Source organism: Typopeltis vanoorti, chromosome 6 (assembly GCF_054136105.1).
Source record: "Typopeltis vanoorti isolate ZY-2024b chromosome 6, IOZ_Tvanoo_1.0, whole genome shotgun sequence".
NCBI lineage: Eukaryota > Metazoa > Arthropoda > Arachnida > Uropygi > Thelyphonidae > Typopeltis > Typopeltis vanoorti.
Genome location: NC_143554.1, coordinates 94,872,950 through 94,890,128, shown reverse-complemented (window position 1 = coordinate 94,890,128; position 17,179 = coordinate 94,872,950). Strand labels below are relative to the sequence as shown.

Sequence of the window (17,179 nt, the reverse complement as noted above, 5' to 3'; positions counted from 1 at the left end):
CAGAATGCATATTGATGTTTAATGGAGAAAACACACTCTAAAAATAATAATTAACTAAATTTATTTAGCTTTAGATTATAAGGCAATATTTTTCACCTTGGTGACCAAGGTATCTTCATGGGCACAAAGAAATACTAAGAATGTGCATGCAGGCAGAAGGCAAACACAGAATGATTTCATAAGGCCGACTTCTACAGTCCTAACCAGGGCCATGCCAACCCGAGGGTGCAATGGAGGTGCACCGCACCCGGGCGGCAACATTGATAGGCCTGCATTTTATGTAGCTAATATCTAATTTGGATTATACAATGTAGTATTAGGGGCAGCTGATAAAAGTTTGCACCTGGGAAGCAAATACCCTTGGCGTGCCACTGGTCCTAACTGTCACCCTCTATGGTGCAATGGTGGAATCTTGCTGATAGTCTCCGAGATTTTTGGCAATGTGATCAGAAGAATTTGTTTGGGTTTGGAGAATTTCATAGTGCTCTGGAAGATTTCAGGAATAGTCGCTCTGTTTTTTTTAGCTGTTTCTGGTATCTGCACTGGATGCAAATTACTACAGATACAATCACTGGATCTAGTGATTTTGTATCTATGGCATGGTCTGTAACCTCAGAATGGCTGTAGTGCAGATGATGGACATATTTTCGGTATTCTTCTAGGCAGAAATTAGCTGTTCGGGTTTGTCTAAAGCATTTAAATTTACAGGACCAAGGGACACTTAGACATCAGGATGATCAAGATGGCGAAGTGGTAAGTGAGCAGATAAGGGTAGCTAATTTTTGGTATGGCCTGAAGAGGTCTGTATATTTTACTTTTTAAGAATTTAAGTAGGGGATAGCAATGGATTTTTTTTTTTTTTTTTGTTCTAGATTTGGGAGGAGGGGGGAGATTGGAGGTGGGTGGAGAGCTCAGTTGATTTTGTGAAGGAGGAAACTAAAAACGTGTCATGAATGTGTTTGAATTCAGTGGAGAGGCTAATGTGATCTGATTGGATGGTTCTAGCTCTATTAGCTAAGGCACCATACTACTGGGAGGGGTAGTGGTAATATGTTTGTGATGGATGTTCCTCTCAAGGTGGATAAGTTTTCTGTAGACAGAGAAGAATAAGGGATCCTGAGAAGCTAGGAGATTATTAGAAAAAGTTGTATCATGGCTTCCTGAAACTATTCAAAAACTTTAATCATATTACCCTAGAATTCCCTGGATTTATGGTTTACCAAAAATACACAAATAGAATACATTTCTGAGACCTATAGTAGACAGTATTGCTCTCCGTGCTTATAAAGTAGCCAAACACTTAGCCAAGAGCTCTCTCATTACCATACTTCTTCCCATATTAAAAACTTGTACACTTCACCAAATCATGCTTGTTGGATAGTATCCTTAGGGATACTGGCATCATGGTCACTTTTGATATAGTTTCCTTATTTGCTGGTGTACTCCTAAAAGAAACCATAGAAATCATCCACACTCTTTATCCCCTGGAATTGTCTAGCCTTATTCACTTTTCACTATACACTGTGGCCATTTTAATAGTTGGTTATAAACAACTGGTATGTCATGTTTTTAGCTGATTTAGCAGACAGGATGAGACTACCTTGGTCAGAAAAAGATATCTGGTGCAGAAAAGCAAAACAGCACTTAGAGAAAGGTCCTTTCAATCAGATGAAAAAAAAAAAAAAAGAAAGGAAAATATAAGCCAGGCCAAACTAATTCACAAATCCCAGTTTAAATTGGAGAGACTATTCCTGGAAATGGCACAAGTTCTACAAAAGCTGGTTAACCAAACCGCAACTGAATTGATGGTGTGATCCTACATAGATTTTGGTGCATCATCCTATCTACCTATCAGTATTAATAACAGAAATTACCACAAAGAGCACCACTGTCGCCCTCCATGCACATGACTGTCTTTGTTTTCGAGGTAATTTCATTCCCTGTCTTCACTGACTGTGTATTGCTCAAGTATGATAATGCTAGCTTGAGCAAACAAAACATCAGCTTATAAATAATTCAATTTAGTCTGCAAATTATTTATTTGCATTCCTGTTTCTAAAGTTTTTTTGTTCCTGTTTCCATGTAATTTTTTGTTGCTATGGAAATTTGAACATGGAAGTAGAACTGAAGATAGATACCATCAACATGAGAAGTATCAAGTGATCAAGACAATGAAGGAGTAGAGATAGCATTCAACACCAAATAGAAGATTTGATTTCTTGATTAGCAGTCAATTTCAAATACAATTATATGAGCACATTTCACAGTGGAGAATTGGGCAATAGGTACAAACTCATTTGTACTTATTGATCCATAGAAGGATCTCCTAAGGAAGAAGTGAAGAAATTTGGTCATTAGAAAAGGCAGCAGACTTGAAAAAAATGGGAAGAATTCAATAAATATCTAAACAGCAGAGTAGAAAATGAATATTGGGCATAGAAATGTTTTGGGAAAAATGTAAGAAAAGGGTGAAGCAAATAATTATGGTAACTGCCTGCTGGATTTCTGTCTGGGGTATGGACTGTTCATCACTAACACTGTATCTTCACCCAAGAATGTGCACAAATCCACTTGGAGAAAAGATAAAAGAAAAGTGTTAACTGTATTATTTTTGATGGTGATATCTTCACACAGGTTCAGGATACAAGAGTATAGAGTTGCAAAATTGGAAGTAATCATCACTTCCAGTTTTGCAACTCTTCAACCTGAAAAGTGATCAACACTTCCAGGTTGTCCCTCAAGGGAGTGAGTATAGCAGGGGGGGGAGCCATCTGAGGCCAAACTTGGACTTGAAGTCTGAGTACTCCCCTGTATAAAATAATTTTACGTACACAAGTCCCTCATCTCATTTGCATGCTCTTACTCTTTATAAGTTTCCTGCATCAAACCTGCCATGAATGATAGTCATGCGTATACTAGTCACTGCAGATGTTAAAAAGAATCTTCCATAAAAAATAACAAAAAACATGAAAAATACAACAAAAAGTTCTAAAAAATAATAAAAATATACCAAAAAATTCCAAAATAACAAACTTTCTTTCTAATAAAAGCACTTCCGAGGCATCAAGATAAAATAAAAGCACCTCAGCATCTGAGGCATCAATACAAATGTTAATGATATACACCACCACTTGCAGACATCAAAACTTCAATCTGCTATTCCTAATTGAACTCCAGTTGACATAATTTACAACTTCAGCCCATCTCAACTATCGTAACTATATCTTGCATGATGCATTCTGCAAAAAAAGGGAGGAATGTGTGCTTTTGTCAAATCAGATATCCCTTTATCGAAGCTGTTCAACCTGAAACCCACTCCCCCACTTTTTGATCTGCTTTGGGTCAAGATTTCCTTGAGCCAAAGCAGATCAAATAAAGATTGCTGCCTTTACCACTTCTTTAATGAAAAAGGGCAGCACAACCATGCTGTCCTTTTTGATTATTTATTCCTAAAAGTTGATTCATGCAATTTTATTATCCAGATTGTGAGATTGTTTTCCTAGGAACCTTTAACATTCATAATGCAAAATGGCTTCCCTTCTCTAACTTTGCAGATCAAGCCTGCAGGGAAGCCAAATCATTTGTCATTGGTTATGATCTGTCACAAATAGTTAACCTACCAACTAGAATTCCAGACAGTCCTCATCACTAACACTCTGGACCTTTTCTTAACTAGCTCTTCCTCCAAGTACACTGTCGAAAGGTCTATAGAAAAGGAGACTTGAATTATTTTATCCAAGCCTCCTTTTCTGTAGATAGTTCTCCTTCTAACCAATCTCAGCCTTATATCCTATGACACTATGATGGTGCCAATTGGGATGACTTCTGGAATTTTTCCACCTCTTTTTTCATTGTTAGATTACTGTTTTCATTCTTTCTCCTAATCCAGACTGCACTGAACTAATAACCAAAATAATCTTCACTGTAATGAGGACCTTCATTCTCCACTCGACTGCAAACTCCCTAACTCTTATCCAAGCTCTGGTTCTCTAAAAAAATGTGCATCTTCAGGCTCTCATAAAAATGCAGCATATGTGAGTCGCTTCAATAAATAAAAAAAATTCTAGCTTCTCATTCAGCTTGCACTACAGCCAAAAACAAGCATAAAAAAAGTTATCAACAATTCCCGAGAAGACTTCATAAGAATGAAATGCAGTAAGCTTGCTTCCTACTCAAATGACAATCCAAGCTTCTGATCCCTTACTAAGGCTGTTGGGTGTAACTGCTTCCCTTCCTTGTTTCCACCTCTGTGATATCCTGATACTTATACTTTTCATTCTCACCAAAGCATAGGATTAATGATTGTGTGGCTTGTCCACATCCATTTTCTTCTTGTTATTTCTGTTTTGATGTTGGATTGATTTGTTTTGTCTCATACTGTGTTGTTTGGAATTCTGTTTGGCTAGTATATTCCCATTATCTTCCTTAGACATCTTTTTATGTAAATCTGCAATCTATTTAAATTCCTTTTTGGTTGGTCTCCAGGTTTCAGATCCATATAAAAGAACACTGTTTATACATTTGTATTGAAGAGTCTTATTTTTATAAAACTTAGTACAATAAAAAGAATCGGAGATACTAAAGGTGACACGAAAACTGGAACTAAAGTTATGGATATCTGCAGTAATTAGTTTGTAAAATTGTTACATGAATCTAGTAGAAAATGTTCAACAAGAAGAACAGTGTTAGAAAATATTCAAGAGGAATCTTGAGTACATGTGAATACTTTAATTAAAAAAAGCTATCATAAACCTGAAATGCGCAAAAGTACCTGGAGTAAATAAAATTCAGCCGAAATCGTCAAATATGGAGGTATAAAATTTTTGCAGTAGCTAGATTATATAATTTAAAAGACTAATTTTGGATGACTGGAGTAGAATTCTCACAGTACCCTTCTGTAAAAAGGGAAATACAACTGAATCTTAGAATTACAGAAGAATTTTTCTACTAAATGTTCCAAGTAAGATTTACACATGCTTAATTGAGAAGAGTGAGAAAAATTGTGTAAGAGAACCTTTGAGAAAAGCTGGGTTGAGGCCAAATAGGGATTGTGTAGATTAGATTTTTCACTTTAAGCCAAATAGTTGACACATCATTGGGGTATAACAAGAATCTATGTTTAAGTTTAGTAGAACCAGAAAATGCATGTGATGTACCAAGAGAAACACAGTAGCCAACACATCATAACCTTATAAATAGGGATAATAACCTCCCTATCTCTTTACCTGTCAATGTGTTCTTCAACACTGAAGTACATTTCACTCCACCATACGCCACTCTCTGATGTCTGTCTGTCTGTCAGCCAATCTCCTATCCATGCCACCAATCTCATCCATTCCCATTTACTCCAACTATGTAATAATTTTATATGCAGTATTCTTTCGTACGCCTTTGCAAAGTCTAGTAGTTTTGTAGTATAGCCATTTCCATTATCCAATTCTGCTGTCGCCTTATTATAAAATGTGAATAAATTACTGAGGGAGGACCTCCCTTTTAAAAAGCCATGTTGTCCCCTATATAGTATCATATTTCTATCCACCCATTAACCAAATGGTAGTTGAAGTGTTTTTTGTTTGTTCAAATTTTCAACCCCCACTTCAGCGATACTAATTGGTCTGGAATTTACTACTTCTGTCTTGGAAACACCTTTATGTAATGGAACTATCTTACCCTCTTCACACTTCCTTGGAACCTTGCCAGAGCTGACCCTTAGATTGAACAACTTCATCAGAGGCACTGGCAGTGCCTCTCATGGAGTTGTTCACTTCCACATTCTCGTAGCATACAATCTGACATACTGCCCAGGATCACTGCTGTATTCACATTGATATTTTTCAGTATACTGAGTACCTTCAATCCATCTACCTCAATTCTCACATCATTCTCTGTAACATTGGTAACTACAAAGTCACCCTTTGGATGATATACTCTTGCAAAGTGATTACTTAGTAACTGAAGTACTTCTGCTGCTGCTATCACTTTCCTATCATCAACACTGAGTAAAGTTATCTTACCATAATTATTCTTTCTCTCACTTGCTATGTAGTGGAAAAATTCTTTTGGATTTACTTTGGCCCACTTAGCTAATTTCCTCTCAAAATCTGATTTGGCCTTCCTTACCATACTAGTTACACTTCTTGCTTGTACTTTGTATTGCTCATAAGCATGCTGATCACCTTTCTGTTTATATTCCTTCCACAACGCTTTGTTTTTTTTTACACTTCCTACTTTATATTGCTACTCATCCACTTAATTACTACTCGATTTTTCCTCCTGACCATGGGTGTGCACTCACTGCCTCACCCAAGGCAGCAGACTCACAATCTTTACTTTCTTACTCTTCATTTTTGCTTCTTCCAACATCTCTTTCATATCCTAAGTTTTTCTTTACTTCCCATAGAGGTATAAAAGTTTTGCAGTGACTATATTGCATAATTTGGAGGGCCTAATTCCATATGATTGGAGTAGAGCTCTCATAGTACCATCTATAAAAAATGGAATAAAGCTGAATGTGAGAATTACAGAGAAATTTCTCTGTTAAGTGAAATTCCAGTTAAGAGTTATGCAAGTATACTTGAAAAGAGGCTGAGAAATGTTGTGGAAGAGAAAGTGGGAGAAGAACAAGCTGGATTCTGGCCAAATAAGGTTGTAAGAATCAGATTTTCACCTTACAGCAAATAGTTGAGAAATCATGGGAGTATGACAAGGATCTGTAATTAAGTTTTCTAGATCTGGGATATCCCAATTTGATATCTCATGCAAGCAAAATTTTATTAAAGATCGTGCTAAAGGCTTTGGCCTCAATAAAGGATTGAGGCCAAAGTTGAGGCAGAGATGCCTGAGGAACAAGCAGGCTTTAGGAAAAGTAGGGGACACCAGAGATCAGATCCTTTGCCTTAGACAGATCATAGAAAATATAAAGAATTCAGACTCCCTCTGGTAATGTGTTTCTTAGACTACTCTAAAAGCTTTTGACTGTGTTGAGCATGTGAAACTGTGGCAAGTAATGAAAAGAATGGATTTTCCTCAACACACTATCAGGTTGATATCCAGCTTGTATAAGGAGCAAGAAGCCACAGTAAGAATGGGTGTTGGATTCACTGATTGGCTTCCAGTTGGAAAAGGAGTTAGACAAGGATGTTTACTTTCTCCTCACTTGTTTAGTATATATATGCAGAGGACATCATGCATATATATGACAAGCTTCTCTGTTTGTTTTTCCTTTGAGAACCATGATCTTTGTCTTGCTAGAATTGAGTTGAAGTCCTCTGTTATTACTGATCTTGTTAACTTTGTCAAGAATTAGTCCTAGTTCTTCCATGTCATTACAAAGGAGTACTGTATCATCAGCATACCTCAGATTAATGATCAATCTACCTCCTATCCTAATTCTTGTCCTCAAAGGAAAAACAAACAGAGAAGCTCTTGAGAAACAAGTGTATCTTTATGGAGAAAGAATTGAGGAAGTCAGCAAGTTTGAGTACCTGGGATCCATTATTAATGTGAAGAATTGCTGTTCAGAAGATGTCAGAAAAAGGTTATGAATGGCTAAAACAACAGTCAGAGACTTGGCTAAAATCTGGAAGGATGGATCTATCTCCATGGGAACAAAGTTGAGGATTTTAGATGCAGTTGTTTTCCAACAGTGACTTATGGATGCGAGACTTGGTACCTAAAGAAGTCAGATAAGAAACGGATATCTGCTTTTGAGATGTGGTGTTACAGAAGGCTGTTGAGGATATCATATACTGAAAGGCGTACAAATGAATGGATGTTAGAAAAGATTAGTAGAACTTTAAGGCTCCTTAAGGATATTGACAGAAGAAAGTTAAAATATTTTGGACACATAGAAAGGATAGAAGGAGGACTTCTCATAGTAATAGAAGGTAAAGTTCCTGGGAAAAGAGGCAGGGGTAGACCATCATTGAGATGGATGGATGGGGTGTGTGGAGTGACTAATCTTCAGAGAGTTGAGGCTGCCAGAAAAGCAAACAACAGGACTACATGGCGAGGCCTGGTGTGGAAAATCACCGAGCATCAGAGTGACCATACGGCATCTGTAGATGCCCAGTGAACATAGAGAGAGATCTGGGAAAGGCATATGATAAGGTGCTGAGGGAAAAGCTTTTCAAACCACTACAGTTATGTGAAGTAAATGGAACATTAAATAGGGCAATACATAGTCTGTATTTAAGTTGTAGATCAGCAGTTAGAATTGACAGAAATATAGGAAGATAGTTTGATGTAAAATCAGGTTGAAGACAAGGATGCACATTATCTACACTCTTATTCATCATCTATACGGATCACATTATGAAAGTATGTAGCATTAAACCTCATATTAAAATTTGAGATATACTTGCACTGGATTTGTTTAGGAGTACAACATCATCTGCATAACTCTTTGCTTTATGGAAAATGATTTACTCCTAAACACATCTGGTGCAAGTCTCCAGGATTTTCTAAATAAATTGAATAACAGTTGTAACAAATTTGGCATGAAAATGAGCAATAAAAAGACTAAAGCTATGAAAATAGGTAGGAACTTAAAATACTTCAGCAGCATTCTTGAATGGAGAACCCATAGAACAAGTAAAATGCAGGTATCTCTTGATTAACACAATTAATTAATCCCTTGATGTTACTGCGTATATCAAAATCACGTTAATCAAATGTAATAATCAATGGTAACATTTACAATTCGTCCATGATCGATTACTGTATTAATAATTCGTTTTATGTGGTACTTTTTTAGGAAAGATAAAAAATGAATGCAAAGTAAATGTTCAATAAATGCTTGTACCTACGTTAGTTACTGCCATTTTTTATAAAAAAAAGTTATCAAGACTCATTAGAACAGTTTTAGGTTTTTTCTTATCAGCATAAATTCTATGATAACAAAGCAAAATGACTCTCTAGACTTCGGCAAACAAGCATTCTTCGATTAACATCTGGATCCATATCCGTTACTTGCTGCTTAAGCGATTCTAAACTGCGAAATATTCCATTCGGTTCTTTGATTGTTATCTCCTTTGGAACCTCATCTTCACATTCCATTTGTTCGTTGTCTTCATATGCGTGTTGTTGTTCAATTTCAAGATCGTCGTCACTCGAATCTTTTGAATTTGAATCCAATAATTATTTAACATCTTCTGAATTAACACCATCAAAACCAAGGTCTTCACCAATTGCAACAATTTCTTCAACCACATTGTTCACAAGATGTTGAAAACCACCTACCACCTAAGTCATTAGTGCATTCTGGCAAAAGGTTTTTCCAAAGAGATCTCATGCAGCTAGAAGACACTTGCTCCCACGAGTCATGAATGGTTTCAATTGTGTGTTTAATGTCAAAATTTTTCCAAAATTCTTGGAGCGTAATCGCATTTTCTCCCGTTGTTGTTTCTACTGTCTTTGAGAATATCTTTTTAAGAAAATAGGTTTTGAAAGTTGCAATGATGCCCATGTCAATGGGTTGTAGCAATGATATATTTGGTGGAAAAATAAACTTAAACATTCTCACACAGATCATTTGGATGACCAGTTGCATTATCTAAAAGCAAAGTTCTATTGTATTTTTTAAATACAGCAAAACAATTGAAGCTTGTAATACACCCGCTCTTAATGTTTAATGGGAGGAATGACGTCATAATGTTCACAACTTTCTTTCTCTTCGTCAGGAAGCATGCCTCATAAATTTAAAGGTGCGTTAATTAAAACTCTTGCCACATATAAAGGGATCGTCGCAATTAATTTCGCTGTGTTAATCAAATCCTGTGTTAAGCAAGAGACACCTGTATTTCAGCTGTTAAGCATAGCTTTTAGCAAAGATGTCAAGTTAAATCTGGAAATAGACAACAGAATAAGCACTGTTGGTATGATGGAGAGTGAGCTGAATAAATTTATATGGAATAAGAGAGAAATTAGCCATAACACTAAACTAGCAATATACAATACAATGTTCAAGACAGTTCTAAGTTTTGAATCAGCGATTTGGGTTAGAAATTTCTAATCTAATCTTTGATCAGGTGCCAAAGTAACTGATCACCTGAACAAAGATTAGAGACCACAGATATGAGAGTTTTTAGAAAAATTATGGGCTTGAACAGATGGCATCAGTGGCAGAATCATATTAAAAATGAAGAATGTGTGAGGCAGGCTAATCTAAGGTGGGAAATAATAAATAGAATAGAATGAGAGAGGAAAGATTAGCAGAAGAGGTGTGTGATGCCAAGATGACAGGAAAAAGACCCATAGGAAGACCAAGGTCTTGGTGGATTGATTCAGTCAGAAATGCCTTAGAAAAATAAAATGTTATACATGACAATAGTGGAAAGCTGACAAGTAATAGACTAATTTGGAGGAAAATTGTTGATCGGAAATTAATAATAATGTAAAGTTAATCACATAGTGCTGCCATAATAGCCTGAACACTCCTTGATGGTAGATATCAGGAAATTGATGATGGAATAACTGAAAAATTAGTCAAAAATACTAAACTAGCTGTATACAAGACAGTGTTTAAACCAATTTTAACTTATGTATCAGAGAGATGGGTTAGAAATAAAACACTTGATCAAAGACTTGAGAGCACAGATATGAAAGTTCTGAGAAAGATTACTGGAGTAAACAGATTCCATAAGAGGCTGTATCATACAGTATTAAAAATGAGGATATAAATAAGAACTTGACGTTGTCAGCACATTCAGGAATGTGTTAGCAGAGCTATCTCAGGTGGTATAGGAGTGGAAACATTAGCAAAACAAGTGTTCTTTTCCGGGATAGCCAGACAAAGATCGAGAGGTAGACCAATCTAGGTAGACTGATATGGTAAAAAGTGCCTCAGAAGGCTAAAATCTAAGATTATTATTATTCAGGCTTCCATGGAGTCAAAAGACTCATCGTGGTAGGTCCTTTCTAAGAAACACAAGTCTATCAAGACTCATCAAGGGAGGTCCCTCCTAGGAAACACAAAGTCTATCATACCACTCCTTAAATGCATCGACCGTTCTCGCTCTCACCACTCCATCAGGCAATGCATTTCATGGTTCAACCACCCTCCATACAAAGAAACCACTCTTCACCCTCTTTCTCACAGTTTCCTTTCGTAACTTCCAGGGATGGAAGTTACAAAAGGAACTTCCATGGACTTTCATGGCTCCTTCCAGCTGTTCAACCAAGTGAAAGAAGTTCCCAGTGTCAACCCTGTAACCATCTCTCAACAGTTTAAAAGTCTCAATCATATCACCCCACCTTCTATCCACCAAACTCTGCAGTCCACACTCCCTCAGCTGATCCTCATAACTAACATTGCAGTCCTGACACCATCTTTGTTATCTGCCTTTGTACCCTTTCCACAGTTAATTTATCCTCTTCAAATCCTGGAGACCAGATCTGAGAACAATAGTCTAAGTATGGTCTGATCAGAGTCTTATACAACAAAACGATAACCATTTTATCTCTGCAAGTCAGTGTCCTTCTCATTATTGCAGCAATCCTCTGCGTTACCTTCACTACCTTTGCAATATGTCCCCTCAATTTCAGGGTTCTATCAATCATCAAACCCAGATCTCTTGTCTCTCCTACATCCTCCAGTATATCTCCTCCAATAAAGTATGCAGCGTCCCATCGATGTGTCCCAAACCTCAAGACCTTACATTTTGCTGCATTAAACTGACACCCTCATTCATTTGCCCATGTATCTAGCTTATTCAAATCCTCTTGCAGGGCTACCACACCTGCACTATTACTAATAACCCTTCCCAGCTTTGCATCATCTGCAAACAACCGAATATCCCCTTGCAATCCACAGACAATATCATTGATATAAAGGTTAAACAATATAGGTCCCAGTACTGAGCCCTGTGGAACCTCACTTGTAACCTTCTGCCTCTTTCATATTGCTCCACCATACACAACTCTCTGATTCTTATCGAACAGCCAATCCTGAATCCAGTTGACCAATCTGACATCCAAACCCATGTGCTGCAACTTGAATATAAGCTTATCATGTGGAACCCTGTCAAATGTCTTTGCTAAGTCTAGGAAAATGGCAGTATATGCCTTTCCTTCATCTAATGCTCTTGTAACTTTATCATAAGAGGCTAGCATATTGCTAAAACAAGAGCGTCCCTTCACAAATCCATGCTGACTCTCACAGATAACATTATCCTCATCTGTCCAATGCTGTATATGGTCCCTCACTACTTTCTCCAAATTCTTACTAACTACTGATGACACACAAACTGCCCTATAATTAGACACTTCCAGTCTGCTACCTCCCTTATGCAAGGGCACTATCTTACTTTCTTTCCATTCCATGGGCACCTTTCCTGCAGCCATACTTACATTGAAAAGCCAGGTCAAGGGCACTGTCAGTTCCTTAGCACATTCTCTCAAAACTCGTGGTGATCAGTATGTGGAACACACACACTCTCCTCCTGCACCTCTAAACCTCGAACCTGCTCTATCCCTCTAGTATTCAAATTGAACCCTCCAGGATAAAATACTCTAATAAAGTGTTCATTGAACAATTCCACTATTTCCTCTGCATCAGTCACTCTATTCCCATTTTTATCCCACAATGTCATTCTTCCACAGTCATTTCTCTTCCTACTGGCTACATAGCTAAAAAATTCCCTAGGATTTTCCTTGGATATCTAAGGGCCAATATTTTCTCATATTCCAGTTTCGCCTCCCTTACCATGCTGGTCACTCTCCTTGCTTGTTTCTTATGTTCTTCTTCCATCTTCTCTTCACCTGTCTCCTTATATCTCTTCCATAGCCTCTTTTTTGCATGTAGCTCCTGTTTAATATTGTTTGTCATCCACTTTACTCCAAATTGTGTCCTCATCTTCACTCATGGAACACAGCTTATCATTGCTGCTAACAAATATTCCTTCACAATTTCCCAAGCACTAATGATATCCCGGCCTTCCAATTCCTTTCTCCACGAAACTTCCCCAAGTTGACATCTAAGACTATTATAATCACCTGCTTTATATTCCACATACGTTCCCATCTCTTTGATACTCCTGCATGTCTATTCATTTTCCAAGTCAAAACCATATGGTCACTCTCTCCAACTGGTGGGAGAGATGTCATCTTAGTTATTATAAGCACTTCTGATGCTATAACCAAATCCAAAACTCTTGAACCTCTTGTTCCCTCTGTTACATGTTGCCTAAGACATTTGTCCCTCATGAATTCTAGAAATTCCATTCCCTTATTGTTACATTCATCTTCCTTTCTCCTATCTATACTACTGTAGTTAAAATCTCCCATAACAATCATTCTTTTTGCACTTTCCACGCTCAACTGTCTCAGCATCTCCTGGTCCCCACCCTCTGTGCTCCTTGTCTGTAGCAACACTCCACTAAATATCCTGTCTTGCCCACCTCCACCTCACACCATATGCTTTCAAAATCATTAGTGTCACAGCCTTCCAAAGCCTCCACTCTTAGAGGACATAGGTCATCACTTATCATAAGCAGTACCCCACCACCACGCTTTCCCTTCCTATCCTGCCGAAAAATGCTGTACCCAGCAACTTCTATTCCTGTTATTATATCCTCTTCTGTCAACCACGTCTCTGTGATCTGAATAATCTTTGGCCAGGCTGATGCTATCAGTGCCACCAATTCCTCTCCCTTATTCCAAATATTCCTGGCATTGGTATAAAGCATAAAAATGGCATTGTTTCTAACCCAGCATTATCCCCTCTAGACTCCACTAGGCTCAGTGTTACCTGATGTCGTCCCCCTTCTCCCAAGTACCCATTCCCACAAGAGGCCACTCCTGCTACCATCCACACTGGGACACACTGACTCGTTCAGAACAGCAATCTCTCCAGATGCACATACGTCCTTCCTCGTTCAAATGCCGGCGGTCTCTCACATACAATTCCTCTCTGCTCTCAAACGCACTCCGAGCATCCACATATTCGAATCCTCTCTTCTGACCCATTCTTGCTATTATGCCATTCAATATATCACTGCTCTTCTGCTCAGCTCGACATTATCGTATCTAGGCAACACACACACTATCTTTCCTCTCTGTGTCTTCTTTCGTACAGCCTCAAGCAAGAATCTCATATCTCTCGCTGCTCTATTTACACCACCACTCAAGTAATTTGTTCCCACCATCACAATCATCTCATCCACCCTTTCACCTCTCTTAATTGCCATAGCCACACTTTCTGTCGTTCCTCCTGACAAACACTCCTCATGCATCCTATCTTGAACACCACTGATCATTGAGTCCCCATACATTACGCCTCTTACCACCATATTCCTCTATTGCTTACATGCATCCCTCACTCTCTCTCTCTCTTGTAACAGTTTCTCTCTGTGCTCCTCTACTTACCTGCCTTCCTGACATCACTCTATCTCTAGTCCCTGTGCTCCCTTGCATTCCTCGAATTCCTTCTCTCCTGCTGTTTCCATTCTTTCCTCTTCTGTCATTCCTATATCTGACACTCATTCCCTCTCTTCCACTTATCCTATTCTCACCTCTTCTATCATTCATACAACTCTCTCTCTCATTCCATCTTTTCCACTGTTCTCATTCTCTCCTCTTCTATCACTCCCATAACTCTCTCTCATTCCCTCTCTTATACTGTTGTAAACATAAGGGTGTTTTTACTCTATCTTGTTAATCCTTTATTCTTATTTCTTTAATATAGCTCTTTAATATCCTAAATATATCTTATATCTCTTATTTCTTATCGTCAATTCTTATATGTTAATTCACTTTCTTTAATCTTTGTCTCTGTCCCTTATACTATTCTATTAAACTTTAAACTTATATCCTCCTATTCCTTATCTTTACCTCCAGTATTCCTATTTTATTATACCAAGGAGCTCTAGATATTTATTTAAATTAGTGACTGCACCTCAGGAAATCCTTTTATGGCATTAAATAATACTACTTTCGGTAGATATCATTACTCTTATATACAGTCGTGGCTATCCCTTTATCTAATTCTCGTATTAATTACACAGTCCAACACAATTTTTGCTCACTTTTATATGAGACTTGTTTTTTACTAATTTGGGTGCGCTGATTTCAAATATCAAACCCATTTTTCTCTATCACGTCAGGTTTTTTCTCTATTTTCTTTTTGCTAATTTGTAAGTTTTTGATAGTTTTTAAAGAGGCAGTACTATTTAGAGGATCAAAAAAATCGATTTTTTAATATTATTTTCTGAAAGTATGTACTTTTAAAAATCTGTTCCTAACTTCTTATCAAGAAATTCGAAAAATTCCCGAAGATATAGCCTATTATTCAAAGCGGTGCGCAGATCAGAATCGGAGCGCTCACCGCTCTCGCATGTTAGTAAACGAATAAATGCATAAGAACCTGCAATGGCGCGTACTGCTTCTTTGAATGTGAGAGAGGCCGATAATTAGATACATAACTACTTAACAATATTCATTAAAAATTACAAGCATATTTATAAAAAAATAACAATTTTACTTACACATGAGTTTCAGGGAATACATTTTTGTTTGTAGCAATTTCTGCTGTGTGTTCTGTTTTGGCAATCCCTTTGAATACTCAAACAGTAGTCGGCCATCATGTGAGAATCCCATCTTCCTTGGTACCGATCTTCCATAGTTTTTTTAAGTCTTGATGAAATCTTTTGCCCCATTCTTCGCTTACAGCACCTAAATTCTCGGGAAATCTATCAAGATGACTGTATAGGAAATGAAGCTTTATGCTCATGTTGCAACCTAGGTGCTGGAAATTTTCAAGCATTGTTTCCACTAGATCTTTGTAATTGCACGCTTTTTTGTTTCCAAGAAAATTATTCGCAGCCATCGTAAATGAAGTCCACGCCTCTTTCTCAATTTCATTCATAGAGTTGATGAAATTTGGGTCTCTCATTAAAGTTCTAATTTGCAGTCCATCAAATACACCGGCTTTAATTTTTTCATAACTAAGTCGTGGAAATTTTTCACATATGTATTGGAAACAGTCACCTTGTAAATCTAAAGCTTTAACATACTGCTTCATAAGACCTAGTTTGATGTGTAGAGGTGGAAAAATGATTTTTTCTCTGTTGATTAAAGGTTGATTTATAACATTCTCTTCTCCAACATTTAAGGATATTCTAAGAGGCCAATGTTTCTGACTCCAGTGTTGGTTTCTAGCTCAACTATCCCAGAAGCATAGAAAACATGGAAACTTTGTATATCCTCTTTGAAAGCCAAGCTAAAAGTTCACCATTTTAAGATCCACACAGAAGATTCAGTTATGGTCTGTATATTTTAAAAACTTCAGAACCTCTTTAATGTCCTCATATGTTTCCTTTAAGTGGACTGAATAGCCAATAGGAATTGAGCCATATACATTCCCATTGTGTAGTAAGACACACTTGAGACTTCTGCTTGAACTGTTGATAAATAAACGCCACTCATTTCGGTGATTATTGTACAACACTCATTTCAATTAGTAAACCTGACACATTGTTACAGTAAACAAACTCACACTCGTGTTTAAAATATTGTACAAGATTACTTTCCCTGCTACGATAAAAAGTTATCTTCGTATCTTGCTCCAGTAAGTTTTTTCATTTAATCTTGAAGCTAACTTGATTCCTTTGATAGGCCCAAATCTCTTACTAAGTCATTTAATTCCGCTTGAGTAAAACGTTGCGGTCCAGAACTAGAAATTAAATTTTCATTGTCTAAATCAACATCTGCATCTTGCTCCTCAAGAACATCTGGCATATCCCGATCATGCTCGTTCTCAAGTAAAGGAAGTCCTTTATAAATTGGCACGGCTATTTCATTGGAATGAGCAACTGGCTGAATTGCTGAGTCGAGATTTGGATACACAATTTTTTTCTTATTCTTCTTATTATAACCAGAGGTCTGAACTAAACAAAAATAGCAATCATCTACTTGATTTTTTGGTTCATGCCAAATCATTGGAATGCCAAAAGCTAATTTTTGGCATTTTCCCTTGCTCCACTGTCGTAAAATATTCTACACATGAATTACACACTTTATTTGGAGCCCATGAATTGTCCTGATCTGCAAGTTTTACGTCAAAGTATGCAAAGTACACTTTCTTAACGAAATCAGTGATATTTGTCCTTTGACTGGGAACAGTAAAGCTGCCACAAATGTAGCAGAAGGAATCTACACTATTGACACATTTTTGAGTAGTAGG

General features: G+C 37.3%; 1 protein-coding gene across 5 annotated transcripts in view; it reads left to right on the top strand.

The window, feature by feature from the left end:
* LOC150105719 (ATPase family gene 2 protein homolog A-like) overlaps positions 1–17,179 on the top strand; it is a 311,383-nt gene that overhangs the window by 107,959 nt on the left and 186,245 nt on the right. The gene's annotated exons all lie outside the window — the stretch shown is intronic.